The 12,738-nt window shown below is 50.0% G+C and overlaps 1 protein-coding gene across 1 annotated transcript in view; it reads left to right on the top strand.

The window, feature by feature from the left end:
• Window positions 1-12,738, top strand: part of GORASP2 (golgi reassembly stacking protein 2) — a 256,823-nt gene that overhangs the window by 67,051 nt on the left and 177,034 nt on the right. The gene's annotated exons all lie outside the window — the stretch shown is intronic.

Consider the following 12,738-nt stretch of genomic DNA (forward strand, 5'->3'; position numbering starts at 1 on the left):
TGTAAAGAAACTCATGCTGAGTCCACACCGGAAGATTGGTCTTTGCCACTTTAAGACCCACCAGTCCACTAATCCCTTTAATGTGCTGCACCTGCTAAGTCTCCCAGTTTTTTTTTTTAATGACCAGGCAGGATTTCAGACCTCTGATATTGATATTTGCACAGTTTATCCAAAACTGTAAACACTATATTCCATGAGTCCAAGAGAACATTGCCATGGTAACCATAAACCAATGATAACAATGTCTGAATGTCCATATAAGTGCGTGCCAGTTCCAGTACTTCCTCTTCTTCACTGTAGAAAGTTAAGTTCATGCATCCTCAGTCTGTTTTGGAGTCAGATCCTAGATTGCAGACACAAATATTAAACACCATTGAACATTACCAGATAAAATCAGGTCACATCATGGTAATTACCAAAGACCAAGCTTAACACATTATAATCTTAACAGATACGTATAGAGGGAAAACTGATATAGACCACTCACTTGATACTCATAAATAAAGGTTAACCATCTCAGAAATATTGTTGTTTAAATAAATTATCTGTCATTTTAGAGTACTCGTTAATATTTATCACCAGAAGTGCCTTAGCATTCATGTAGATCAGAGAACAAGTTGGGTTTATAATGCAAAAGCATAGGGTGGGGTAATCTTCTCCTCTGTGTCCTTAATTGAATTGAAACTTCCCTTTAAGTTAACTATTACATTTTCCATTCTTTGTCAGGACTGGAGGTGAGGATTATGCATGTTCAAAGCTTACTCACTTCCGGTGATGTGCCTTCATGAATAGGCTTGAAATAGAATTTCTTAAAGGTGGATTTTGATGACCAATCCACTGCATTCATAAGGTTTTCCAGCCTGCCACTTAACCTGGATCGCCTTAGAAGAAATGGCACCCCTGGTAGAGTGCGCACCAAAAAGGCAGCCATCGATGCCAGCCTCTGTCATGATCCATCTAACCCATCTGGCAATGGATGGGGAAGAAACCGCCTTAAATGGTTTCTTGATGGCAGTCAGCAGTTGTTTCTCACCTGGTGGTATTTCTTATGCTGTCATTTCCTCGTAAGCCTTAAGGCATCTTACCACACAGACCTTAGGGTGATTTTTAAATGAAAAGTAGGATACTGCCCTAGTATTTGTTTTGGTCCGTCTGGATATAGTAAATGTAACTCCTTGAGGGGTAAATACTATTGCTGTGTTGTCAAGGGCCCTGACATCCGAGACTCCCTTTCAGGATATGAGGCATAAAAGCATGGCCAATTGGGCTGATATCTCCTTCCAAGATAAGTATTGGTTAGCCTGTCGTTCCAAAAGGAGATGAAGAACGCTATTGACATCCTGTAGTCCTAAGTATTTGGGTTCCGGGGACCTACACATTCTTAAGCCCTTACGCAGTTTACATACCCAAGGATGTTCTCCCACTGGGATATTGTTGATGGGAAGGTGTCCTGCTGAGATGGCCGACCTGAAAGAGTTCACTGTGTAATAAGCCAGACCCGATTTGTATAAGTCTGCAAGAAAATTGATTGTGTAGAACCGAGGCCCGCACAGGATCCAGATGTCTCTACATAGTCCAACTAAACCATTGATTTCAGGACGATTTATATCTTTTCGACGTGCCTGGTGCCTGGTGCCCGTGCCTTTCGGAGTCTGTCAGCTTCTTCTGAATGTCTTATGTCCTGCCACAGTCTCCTGAAGTCCTCCAGGCCATCATGTTCGAGTGGCCTTGCGTCACTAGAGGATGCAGCTGTCCCAAAGGATCTCCTAGAATCCCTTGTGATGGCAGTCTCAGGGGCTCCATCATTGACAACTCCAAAAGTGTTGCTTTTGCGATTGCCAAATTGGGGTGATGAGTATCTGAGATGATCTCAGTCTCCGGACTTGAGCAGCCACTCTGGCGATCAGAAGAAAAGGAGGAAACGCATAGGCCTGCCCCAACGTCCAGTCGTGGAGGAAGACATCCACTGCCGCTGCTCCATCGTCTGGTCTCCAACTGAAATATCTGGGGAGCTGAGCATTCATTCTGGGGGTGAAGAGGTCTAGATTGTAAGGGCCCCACTGTTCCATCAGGGCTTAGAAGACTAACGGATCCAGTTGACAGTCTCTGGAATCCTTGAGATGGCTGTAATTCCAGTTGGCTACTTTGTTCTGGGAACCCAGTAGGTATTCCGCCATCTCCAAAAGCTGCAGTTGGAGGCAGAAGTGCCAAAAGTCCTTATCTAGTTCCGCTAGGGCTCTGGAATGGGTACCTCCCAGTCTGTTGCATTGCCCATCCTAAGTAGAATGTAGCATGAACCCTTGTCCTCTGTAAGAGATCGAAATGCAAAAGAACCTGGAAGAAGTTCCAGACAGTTGATGTGCATGCTCAACTCCTCCTGCGTCCACTGACCTGCCATGGAGATCTTGCCACACTTGGCACCCCAGCCCTGCAAGGTGGCGCCCAACTCTATTATCCAGTCTAACAGGGAGCCGAAGATCGCTTTCACGTTCCATGCCTTCATATGGTCTATCTACCACTGAATCTCCATTTTTGTTTCTGGCGACAGAGCCACTAGCTCTGAGTAAGGCAGGCTCCCCACCCCAGCAGATAGGACGCTTTCAGCTGGTGTAAAGGCCTCTGTAGTGCAGTGGTACTCGAAACATAGCCTGGATCGAAAAAGACAACATATCCACTATCCTTGCTAGCTGTCTGAGAGAGATCCTGTCTCGCCTGAGCATTTTGATTAGGTCTTACTTGATCATGGCAATCTTCTTTTCTGGAAGTTTCAACATAGCTGAAGTGGGCGTCTTGTCAGGAAACCCAGGAAAGTCAAGCTCTGAGACGGAACCAGTTTTGACTTCTTTCCATTGATGACAAACCCGAGTTTTGGCGGGAGCGCTATAGTCTTGTTCAGGTGGGCCATCAGTTGGTTCTGAGACTGATCCATCAGCAGGATATGATCGCGATAAAGGATCACCCTGACTCCCTGCGTCTGCGAGTTCTCCACAACAGGCTTCAGGAGTTCATGAAGCACCATGGAGCCGATGAGAGGCCAAACAGTAGAGGCTGGAACTCGTAGACCTGATTCCTCCATTCAAATAGCAGGAAGCTGCAATAAGGTGGAAGATCGGAGTCATCAATTAGGCATCCTTGAGATTTAGGTGAACCAACCAGTCTCCCTGAAGGGCAAGGTCTCTTAGAAGGTGAATGCCCTCCATCTTGAAGTGGCTGTAAACCAGCCACTCACTGAGTTCTCTAAGTTTATCACTGGTCGGAATCCCTTCTATTTCTTTACCACTAGGAAAAGAAAAGGTTGCTTAGGAAGTCCCTCGGGTGGAGGATTGTTCTGATAGCTGCCTTGGAAAGCAGCTCCTGCACCTCGATGTTGCTGAGATCGGATTCCTGCATTGAAAAATGTAGTGGACGTGGTCTTACCTTTTGCACCGGAGTTCTGTAGAACTCTGTGTGGAAAACCTCTACTGTCTCAAGTACCCAAGGGTTGGAAGTGATCTGAGACCATTTGTGAGCGAACAACCTCAGTCTCCCTCCCAGTCCTAGATGGGAAAAAGGGTACTTCTTACCATTAATGCCTCCTGGGGCGTTAGCTCCTCCTCTGGCCGTGTGGTCGGGCCTACCCCTGCCACCTCCCCACTAGGGGAAGAAGGTGAATTGCAGGCTGTTATTCCACCTGTTGTTGCTGCGGGCCTCCCCCCTGGAGGGGCCTGATTGGAGGGGGTGGCCGGAGGAGTGACCCCTGCCTCTTTCGGCCCCCTAGAAAACCTTCCCTAGAAAGATTTTCTTTATGGACGGTTGTGCTTTGTCCAGCGCTGAGAAAGTGGACACAAACTTCCCAAGCTCCTTTACAAAAGTTCCCCGAAAAGATTGCCTTGCACTACAGGCCCTGCCTCTGAGGATGAAAACTCCCCAAGTTTAGGGTCAATTTATCTCCTTTCTGCATAAAGGGCACAGTTGGCGTTGCCAAGAAGACATACCGACCCCTGTAACCAGCCCGCCACAATGTCTGTATGTAAGGGAGAGCCTGACTGTTGTGATTACTCGCCTAATTCACTTATCTTGGTCAGGGGGCCCAAGACATCTAAGAGTGTGTCCTGGCATGCATACCAGGACGGATGAATCCCTTTCTTGGTATCATTCATGTATTTGGAACAAAAGGTGCAGAGTTTTTGGGATCAGTGTTACGAGTGTCCGCAACCTTGCCCTCTACGACTGGCCTAGGAGATTCCACCTGCAGTCAGGCACGCAACTCTTTATCTAAGGGGTGGCGTGTAGGAAGCTGTCTACGGTGCGTGGTGTGCACCTTATACCAGGTCCAGGCGACCCCCATTAGTGAGACTGTGTCTAGGAAGCCAGGGCTCTCTAGTGGTAGCTGTGGTGAGCAGTCAAGGCTTATCTAGGAGGAGTGTGAAGCACTTGCCGTATCACAGCAGTCACACAGTAGCTTATCTCACATGAAAGGAACCATACAGTGTTAAGATAATAAAGGTACTTTATTACAATAGCGTAGAACTAGATCACTTATAGGCAGTCCCCCAACTGGAGGTAAGTACACACTATATATACACAATGCATATTAGGAAATTAGTATTGGAAAATAACAAGCATTGGCAAGAAATAGCAGAAAATAGCTAGGGCCCTGTAGGGAAGCCACACCATATACTAAGATAGTGGAATGCAAAGTTAGGTCCCCCTCCCAAGGATGTGGCATAGTTAGAAGGGAACTGGGAGAACTCTAGACCCCATGAGGAGAGTACCTAGATGACCCCCAGTGACCAGGAGAGCAGAGGTAAGTTACCTGGTCTTCCCTGAGACTAACAAGGTGACTTGGAGAAGGAAGATTGCAAGACCAGAACCAGTCCAGTGGAACCCAGTGGTGGATTTCGGTAGAAGAGGACCTAGAAAAAGAAGGGGACAGAATCCAGTCCACGCAGGAGTGCCTAGGTGGGCACCCTTCTGTGGATGAAGATCAAGGTCAACAATGGAAGATGAAGGTCAGCTATGGAGCTGAGGAGCTGCATAGAGGTCCTTGGAGTCGTACAGAAGATGTCCCATGCCGGTCACCGGGTCGCAGATGGTCAGAAGGACCACCAACAAGTCTTGGCAAATGCAAATCTAGGCAGAAGAGGATATGCAGAGAAGAAGAGGACCAGCAAGGTCCAGGGGACTCAACCCTTGGAGGGGAGTCTGGGCTGACCCTCGGCAGTCGGGAGAACCAGCAGAAGCAGTTGCAGCCTCCACAGGCAACCCACTGTCAGCAGGCACAGTAAGTTGCAGTCAAGCCCAGTCGGCACACCTGCACAGGAGTCCCACTTCGCTGGAGCAGCAGAGGAGAGGCTGTCCTTGTAAGGATGAAGTGCTGGAGGCCAGGGCTACTTGGAGCTTGAAGATCCCTCAGAGCATGAATCAACAAGCCTTGGTTGCTGCAAGAAGTGCGGTGCAAAGGGGTACTGTCCTGAAAGAAGAGGGTAGGCTCACCATCTCACAGGTTGGACAGCAGGTAGAGAGGACCCAGAGGAGCCTTCCACACCACTACATGTGTTGGAGATTCTTCCTGGACCCAAATGGCAGAAGATCTCAGCAGTTGGACGTTATTGTCTTTGTGCCTGTGGAAGCAGAGGAGTGACCGATTCACTCCAAGGGAGATTCCTTCTTGCTTCTTCGGTGTAGCTCATTGTTTCCCAACCTGTGGTCTGGGGACCCCTGGGGGTCCGCGAAGCCTTCTCAGGGGGTCCGCGAGAGCCTAGAAAATGAAAACATATTAACAAATATTGCTAAATTAGGTCCCCAGCTTCCAGTAATGACATAGGCGGGGGTCCCCGGTTTCCCATAATGATTCAGTGGGGGGTCCCCTGGGTTTCATTAATGTTAAAGTGGGGGTCCACAGAAATCAAAAGGTTGGGAACCACTGGTGTAGCTGAAGTCTTGACGACCCCAGAGGATGCATAGCCGTGGAAATGTTGCAATTGCTGAAAGGAGCCAGAGAAACAATGTTGCAAGGCGAGGTCGTCTTGGGAGTTGCCGGTTTGTTTGATCCCTGTGAAGCCCAGCAGCGGATCCAGTGGCCAGGAGCAGAATAGGTCGATGCAGAGGAGTCCTGGTGAAGTCTTGCATGCCGAATCTGGGGACCCACCTGCAACAAGTTCCTAAATAGCCCCAACAGGGGGCTTGGTCACTGTGCTGGGTGACCAAATATTAAATCGGGTCTCTGACGTCAGTCACCTGTCCTGACCAACCAGATGCTCCCAGGGGCTTCTGCACATCTTGTTTCCAAGATGTTGTAATCAAGTGGCCACCTGGAGGACCTCTGGGCACCACCCCTGGGGTCTTGATGGACAGGGTTGTTGTCACTCACTCTGGAGAGCTTAAGGCAGCAAGCTGCAACACAAGAGGTAGTGGTTATCAGTGGCACCCATAGGTTGTACTAGGAAAACATTCTCCTATGCTCTGAGTCAAGGGACCCCAAACCTGATGGCACCAGGAGATTGGTAATCCCTCTGAAGTTTAGGGAGTTTCTGTTGACCTTAGCACATGATAGTCCCCTGGCAGGTCACTTGGGGCAAAGCAAGACTTGGGACAGGCTTGTCGCTCACTTTTATTGGTCCCACATGTCTGAAGACACAAAGGAGTTTTGTCACTCTTGTGTCTCCTATCAAGCCAGTGGCAAGACAGGTGGCACTCCAAAGGCCCCCTTAATCCCACTTCCTGTGGTTGGGGTCCCCCTTTGAGAGTGTTGGGGTGGATATTGCTGGCCCCTTGGACCCTCCCACAGCCTCTGGGAACAGATTCATACTGGTGGTGATGGACCATGCCACTAGGTACCCAGAGGCGATTCCTCTTAATACCACTACTGTTCTGCAGTGACAAACGCCCTCCTTGGTATCTTCTCAAAGAGTGGGTTTTCCTAAAGAGGTGGTATCAGACAGACTTGCAGTCTTCATGTCTGCTTACCTGAAAGCCAAGTGGAAAGAGTGTGGTGTTACTTACAAGTTCACCACCCCTTACTACTCTCAAACAAATGGTTTAGCTGAGAGGTTTAACAAAAATCTCAATGACAAGATACTGGGGTTCTCAGAAAAGCTCAGAAGGAGGTGGGATGTCCTGTTACCATCCCTCCTCTTTGCTTATAGGGAGGTCCCTCAGAAGGGTGTGGGGTACAGCCCATTTGAACTTCTGTTTGGGCACCCTGTTAGGGGTCCCCCTGCTCTTGTTAGAGAAGGCTGGGAGCAACCTCTCAATCCTCCTGATCAAGACATTGTGGATTATGTGCTTGGCCTCAGATCAAGGATGGCTGAGTACATGAAGAGGGCCTCTAAAAACCTTAAGGCCAGCCAAGAGTTGCAGAAACAGTGGCATGACAGGAAAACTATACTGACTGTATACCAGCCAGGATAGTAAGTTTGGGTCCTGGAGCCTGTGGCTCCCAGGGCACTACAAGAGAAGTGGAGTGGTCCCCACACCCTTGTGGAGAGAAAGGGTGTGGTCACCTACTTGGTTGACCTAGGCACTCCTAGAAGCCCCCACAGGGTGCTTCATGTGAACCGCCTGAAGCCCTACTATGACAGGTCTGACATGAACTTGCTCATGGCAGCCGATGAGGAAGAAGAGAGTGACCCTCTCCCTGACCTCTTCTCCCACTATACCACAGATGGCTCTGTAGATGGGGTGACACTGGCAGACTGCCTCTTTGAGTCACTAAAAGAAGCCTGCAGAAACTTCCTAGGACAGTTCTCTGAACAGTTCTCCCGGACACCTAGTCAGACCACATGGTGTGAACACACCATTGACACAGGTGACAGCTTGCCTGTTAAGAGCAAAATTTACAGGCAACTTGATCTTGTCGGAGAATGCATCAAGTCTGAAGTTCAGAAGATGCTAGACTTAGGAGTCATTGAGCCCTTAGACAGCCCTTGGGCTAGTCCTGTAGTGCTTGTCCCAAACCCCTACTCCCAGAATGGCAAAAGGGAAACAAGGTTTTGTGTAGGCTACAGAGGTCTCATCACTGTTACTAAAACAGATGCTCATCCTATCCCTAGGGCTGACGAACTTATAGATACACTGGCATCTGCCAGGTATCTAAGCACCTTTGATCTGACTGCTGGATCAGATCAAGTTGTCTGAGGATGCTAAAGCAAAAACAGCATTTTCCACCCCTAGTTGGCACTATCACTTCACAGTTATGCCCTTAGGGTTGAGACGTGCACCTGCCACATTCCAAAGGCTGATGGATAAAGTTCTCCAAGGATTGGAAAGCTTCAGTGCAGCTTATCTCGATGGCATAGCTGCCTTTAGCTCTACCTGGGAGGATCACCTGGTCCACCTACGGAATGTTTTAGAGGCACTGCAAAGGGCAGGCTCACTATCAAGGCCTCTAAGTGCCAGATAGGGCAAGGGAAAGTGGTATATGTGGGCCACCTAGTAGGTGGAGGCCAGATCCAACCACTACAGTGGAAGATCCAGACTATTCTGGATTGGACTGCCCCTACTACACAAACCCAAATTGGAGCCTTCCTAGGCCTGACAGGTTATTGAAGGAGGTTCATTAAGAACTATGGCTCCATTGTAGCCCGTATAAATGACCTCACCTATAAAAGGATGCCCAAGAATGTTTTATGGACAGCTAGTTGCCAAAAAGCTTTTGATGACCTTAAACAGGCCATGTGCTTTGCTCCTATATTAAGAAGCCCTGACCACTCCAAGCACTTTATAGTACAGACAGATGCTTCTGATGTAGGGATAGGGGCAGTACTGTCTCAACTAAATGAATAGAGCCAGGATCAACCTGTAGCTTTTATTAGCAGGAGGTGGACCCCTGGGGGAAAAAGTGTTGGTCAGCCATAGAGAGGGAGGCCTTTTTGTGGTGTGGGCTTTAAAGAAGCTGAGGCCATACTTATTTGACGCTCACTTCCTTGTTCAAACAGACCACAAGCCCGTCCTATGGTTAAAACAAATGAAAGGTGAAAACCCCAAACTTTTGAGGTGGTCCATATCCCTACAGCGGGCGTCCAACATTGCCCCTGTCAGTCTTCTGGAGTTTTCCGGGCAGTCTGCGCTGCTGACACCCCACAGACAGGTTTCTGCCCTCCTGCTGCTTGACCAGCTCAAGCAGAAGAAGGCAGATCAAAGGATTTCCTTTGGGAGAGGGAGGCAACACTCTCTCCCTTTGGAAATAGGTGTTACATGGCTGGGGAGGGGTAGCCTCCCAAAACCACCAATATGCTTTGAAGGGCACATTTGGTGCCCTCCTTGCATAAGCTGGTTTTCTCCAGTCCCGGAACCCCCAGTCCCTGCTCATTTGTGTAACTGGACAATGGAAAGAGCAGTGACCACTCCCCTGTCTGTCACCACCACAGGGGTGGTGCCCAGAGCTCCTCCAGGTGGCCACTTGATTCTGCCATCTTGAATCCAAGGTTGGCAAAGGCCCCTGGAAGCATCTGAGTGGCCAGGTCAGGCAGGTGATGTCACAACCCCCTTCTGATAGGTGGTGACCCTGCTAGGTGACCAATCCCCCTTCCTGGGCTATTTAGGGTCCCCCTCTAGGGTGGGTCTTCAGATTCGACGTGCAAGATTCCAGCAGGACTCCACTGCATCGTATACGTCATCTTCTGGCCACAGGGACTGCAACTGGACCCTCCAGGAACTGACAGTCTGCAACTCCAGCGACAACTCCGCTCTGCAACATTGTTTCTCCGGCTCCTTCCAGCAACTGCAACATTTCCCTGGCTGTGCATCCTCTGATGCCAACGAGTCTTCAGCCTGCACAACAAGCAAGAAGGAATCTCCCTTAGAGTCACTCCCCTGCATCTACCGGCACCAACTGCAATGACGTCTGGCTGTGTAGATCTTCTCTCCTGCAAAACTGCATGGATCCCACTACTCAGGTGGTGGCCTGAAGTGGTCCCCTCGATTCTCTCTACCAGCTGTCCAACTTGGGAGATGGTGAGCCCTTGCCTTCCCTTGCAGTACAGAATCCCCTGTGCACCGCGACTCTTGCAGCTACCAAGGATTGTTGGCTCTCCTTCTAAGGGATCTTCAGGCTCCGTGTAGCCGCGGCCTCCAGCACTCTACCTTGCAAAGCACAGTCTCCGGCCTGCTGCTCCAGCAATGTTGGACTCCTCTCCAGGTGTGCTGAGTGGGCCTCACTGCGACCACTGTGCCTTCCAACTCTCCTCACTGCTGAGGGTCACCTGGGACTCTCCTCCTTGGTTTGAGTCCCTCTGGACCTTGCTGGTCCCTGGCAGCTCTTCATCTGTGACTTTTGCCCTTGCCAAGGCTTGTCGGTAGTTTTCCGACACCACTGAGTGACTGCAACTCTTCCTCTTCTGTCGTGGGACATCGTCTGCATTACTTTTGGAACTCTTCTCCTGCTCCGGTGCTGCACAGTGGACTCCTTGTCTCCATCCTCGACCAGGTCCTGCATCTCCAGAAGGGTGGGTAGTGGCTCCTGCCCCAACTGGATACACTACGTCGAACTGGACTTGGTCCCATCTTTTGCAGGTCCTCTTCTGTCAGGATCCACCTTTGGTTTCTTCCAGTCTTGCTTGGGTCTTGCACAGTCCTTTTCCAAAATTTACCTGTGGGTTTTGGGAAAAAAACAGGAACTTACTACTTCTCTCCTGGATGCTGGGGGGCACCCTAGTACTTACCTTTTTGGAGTTCATAGTTCCTTCAGCTTTTCTTTACAGATTTGACTTCCCTGGGTGAGGGACTACCTTTCTGATTCCACTTACTTAGTATATGGTTTGGTCTCCCCTTAAGGCCTACACTATTTTCTATTGTTTTACTAATTGCTATTGCTTTCTATATTAATCAGTGACTTCTAATGTGTATATAATAGTGTTTTCTCACCTCCTTGTGGAGTATTGCCTATACAGTATTATAGTATTTGTGTTACTATAATAAAGTACCAGATTCCTGCACATCCCACAAGGGTTGGGGAACACACATTGGCAACCCAAAGGTCAGGGGTCTATGGAACATCACAGATGCAGTGAAACACACAAATGACCTAGAGATGAAGACATTGGCCCTCGTTACAACCCTGGCGGTCGGTGTTCAAGCAGCAGTAAAACCGGCAACAGTAAAAAAAAAATAAAAAAAAATGGAATCACGACCGTGGTGGAAACCGCCAACATAGACTTAAGGCCTGCTAGAGGGGTGACTTACTTATTCCACAGGCAGTGGTTTGTGGGCTTGGCACTCTGAGGGGAGTGCCATGTCGAATTTGCAATCAAAGCTGGCATCAGCACTAGGCAAAAAGTGGGCGGTGACAATGCCAACAGTGTCATTTTCCTTACAACTTGGCAACCTTCAATGCACTTGATGTATTCAAGAATGGTTCTCCAGATTCAAAGATAACTTTTGGTCAGTTTTAGTAGTCTGTAATAGGCAGCCTCGTTTTAGTGGAGCAGGTAAGTGTTCTGGAGTTGGAATGGTGGAGTATGTGGCTAGACTGAATGATCACGACTTTCTTGATTGCATTCCTCCCACACCCATAAATTTCCCCCAAACTTTCTCTGTAGGAAATGTTGAGTCTGTGTTCGAAAAGGCGTGCAAAAGGAGAGTCAACTGTACTGCCCCAAGTGTCTTTCTAATCCTGTGGTATGTGTGTCCGCATGTTTTAAATCATATCTCACGGTACTTAAGTATTGGGAGCAACAGTGAGAGTAAAAATGTACGGACTGGTCTGTATTGTTTTACATTTTTTGTTCAGTTTCACAGTTTGCAGTAGTTTGATGGATTTAAGTAGACCTGTTGTGTTTATAGTCATGGTCGGTTTTTCATCTTCTAATTGGTTTGTTTATTACTTTTCTGGCTTTGATGGCGTGCGTGGACTGGCGAAGGGCTGGCGGAGTGCGTGGACTGGCGAAGGGCTGGCGGAGTGCGTGGACTGGCGAAGGGCTGGCGGAGTGCGTGGACTGGCGAAGGGCTGGCGGAGTGCGTGGACTGGCGAAGGGCTGGCGGAGTGCGTGGACTGGCGAAGGGCTGGCGGAGTGCGTGGACTGGCGAAGGGCTGGCGGAGTGCGTGGACTGGCGAAGGGCTGGCGGAGTGCGTGGACTGGCGAAGGGCTGGCGGAGTGCGTGGACTGGCGAAGGGCTGGCGGAGTGCGTGGACTGATGTAGGGCTGGCGGAGTGCGTGGTCTGGTGTAGGGCTGGCCCAGGGCTGGCAGTGTGCATGGACTGGCAGTGAGCGTGGACTGGCACAGGGCTGGCAGTGAGCGTGGACTGGCGCAGGGCTGGCAGTGAGCGTGGACTGGCGCAGGGCTAGCAGTGAGCGTGGACTGGCGCAGGGCTAGCAGTGAGCGTGGACTGGCGCAGGGCTAGCAGTGAGCGTGGACTGGCGCAGGGCTAGCAGTGAGCGTGGACTGGCGCAGGGCTAGCAGTGAGCGTGGACTGGCGCAGGGCTAGCAGTGAGCGTGAATTGGCGCAGGGCTGGCAGTGAGCTTGGACTGGTGCAGGGCTGGCAATGAGCGTGGATTGGTGTAGAGCTGGCAGTGTGCCCCGACAGGCGCAGGGCTGGCAGTGTGCCCCGACAGGCGCAGGGCTGGCAGTGTGCCCCGACAGGCGCAGGGCTGGCAGTGTGCCCCGACAGGCGCAGGGCTGGTGGAGTGTGAAAGCTGGCATTTGGCTGGTGGTGTGCATGTAGTGACTTGCTGCTAGTCACTACGCACACACTGCGAGCCACACGTCAGTCCACACTCTTCTTCATCTGCCAGGCGGTGTGATTGCTGTGTCAGTCT

Source organism: Pleurodeles waltl, chromosome 3_1 (genome assembly GCF_031143425.1).
Source record: "Pleurodeles waltl isolate 20211129_DDA chromosome 3_1, aPleWal1.hap1.20221129, whole genome shotgun sequence".
NCBI lineage: Eukaryota > Metazoa > Chordata > Amphibia > Caudata > Salamandridae > Pleurodeles > Pleurodeles waltl.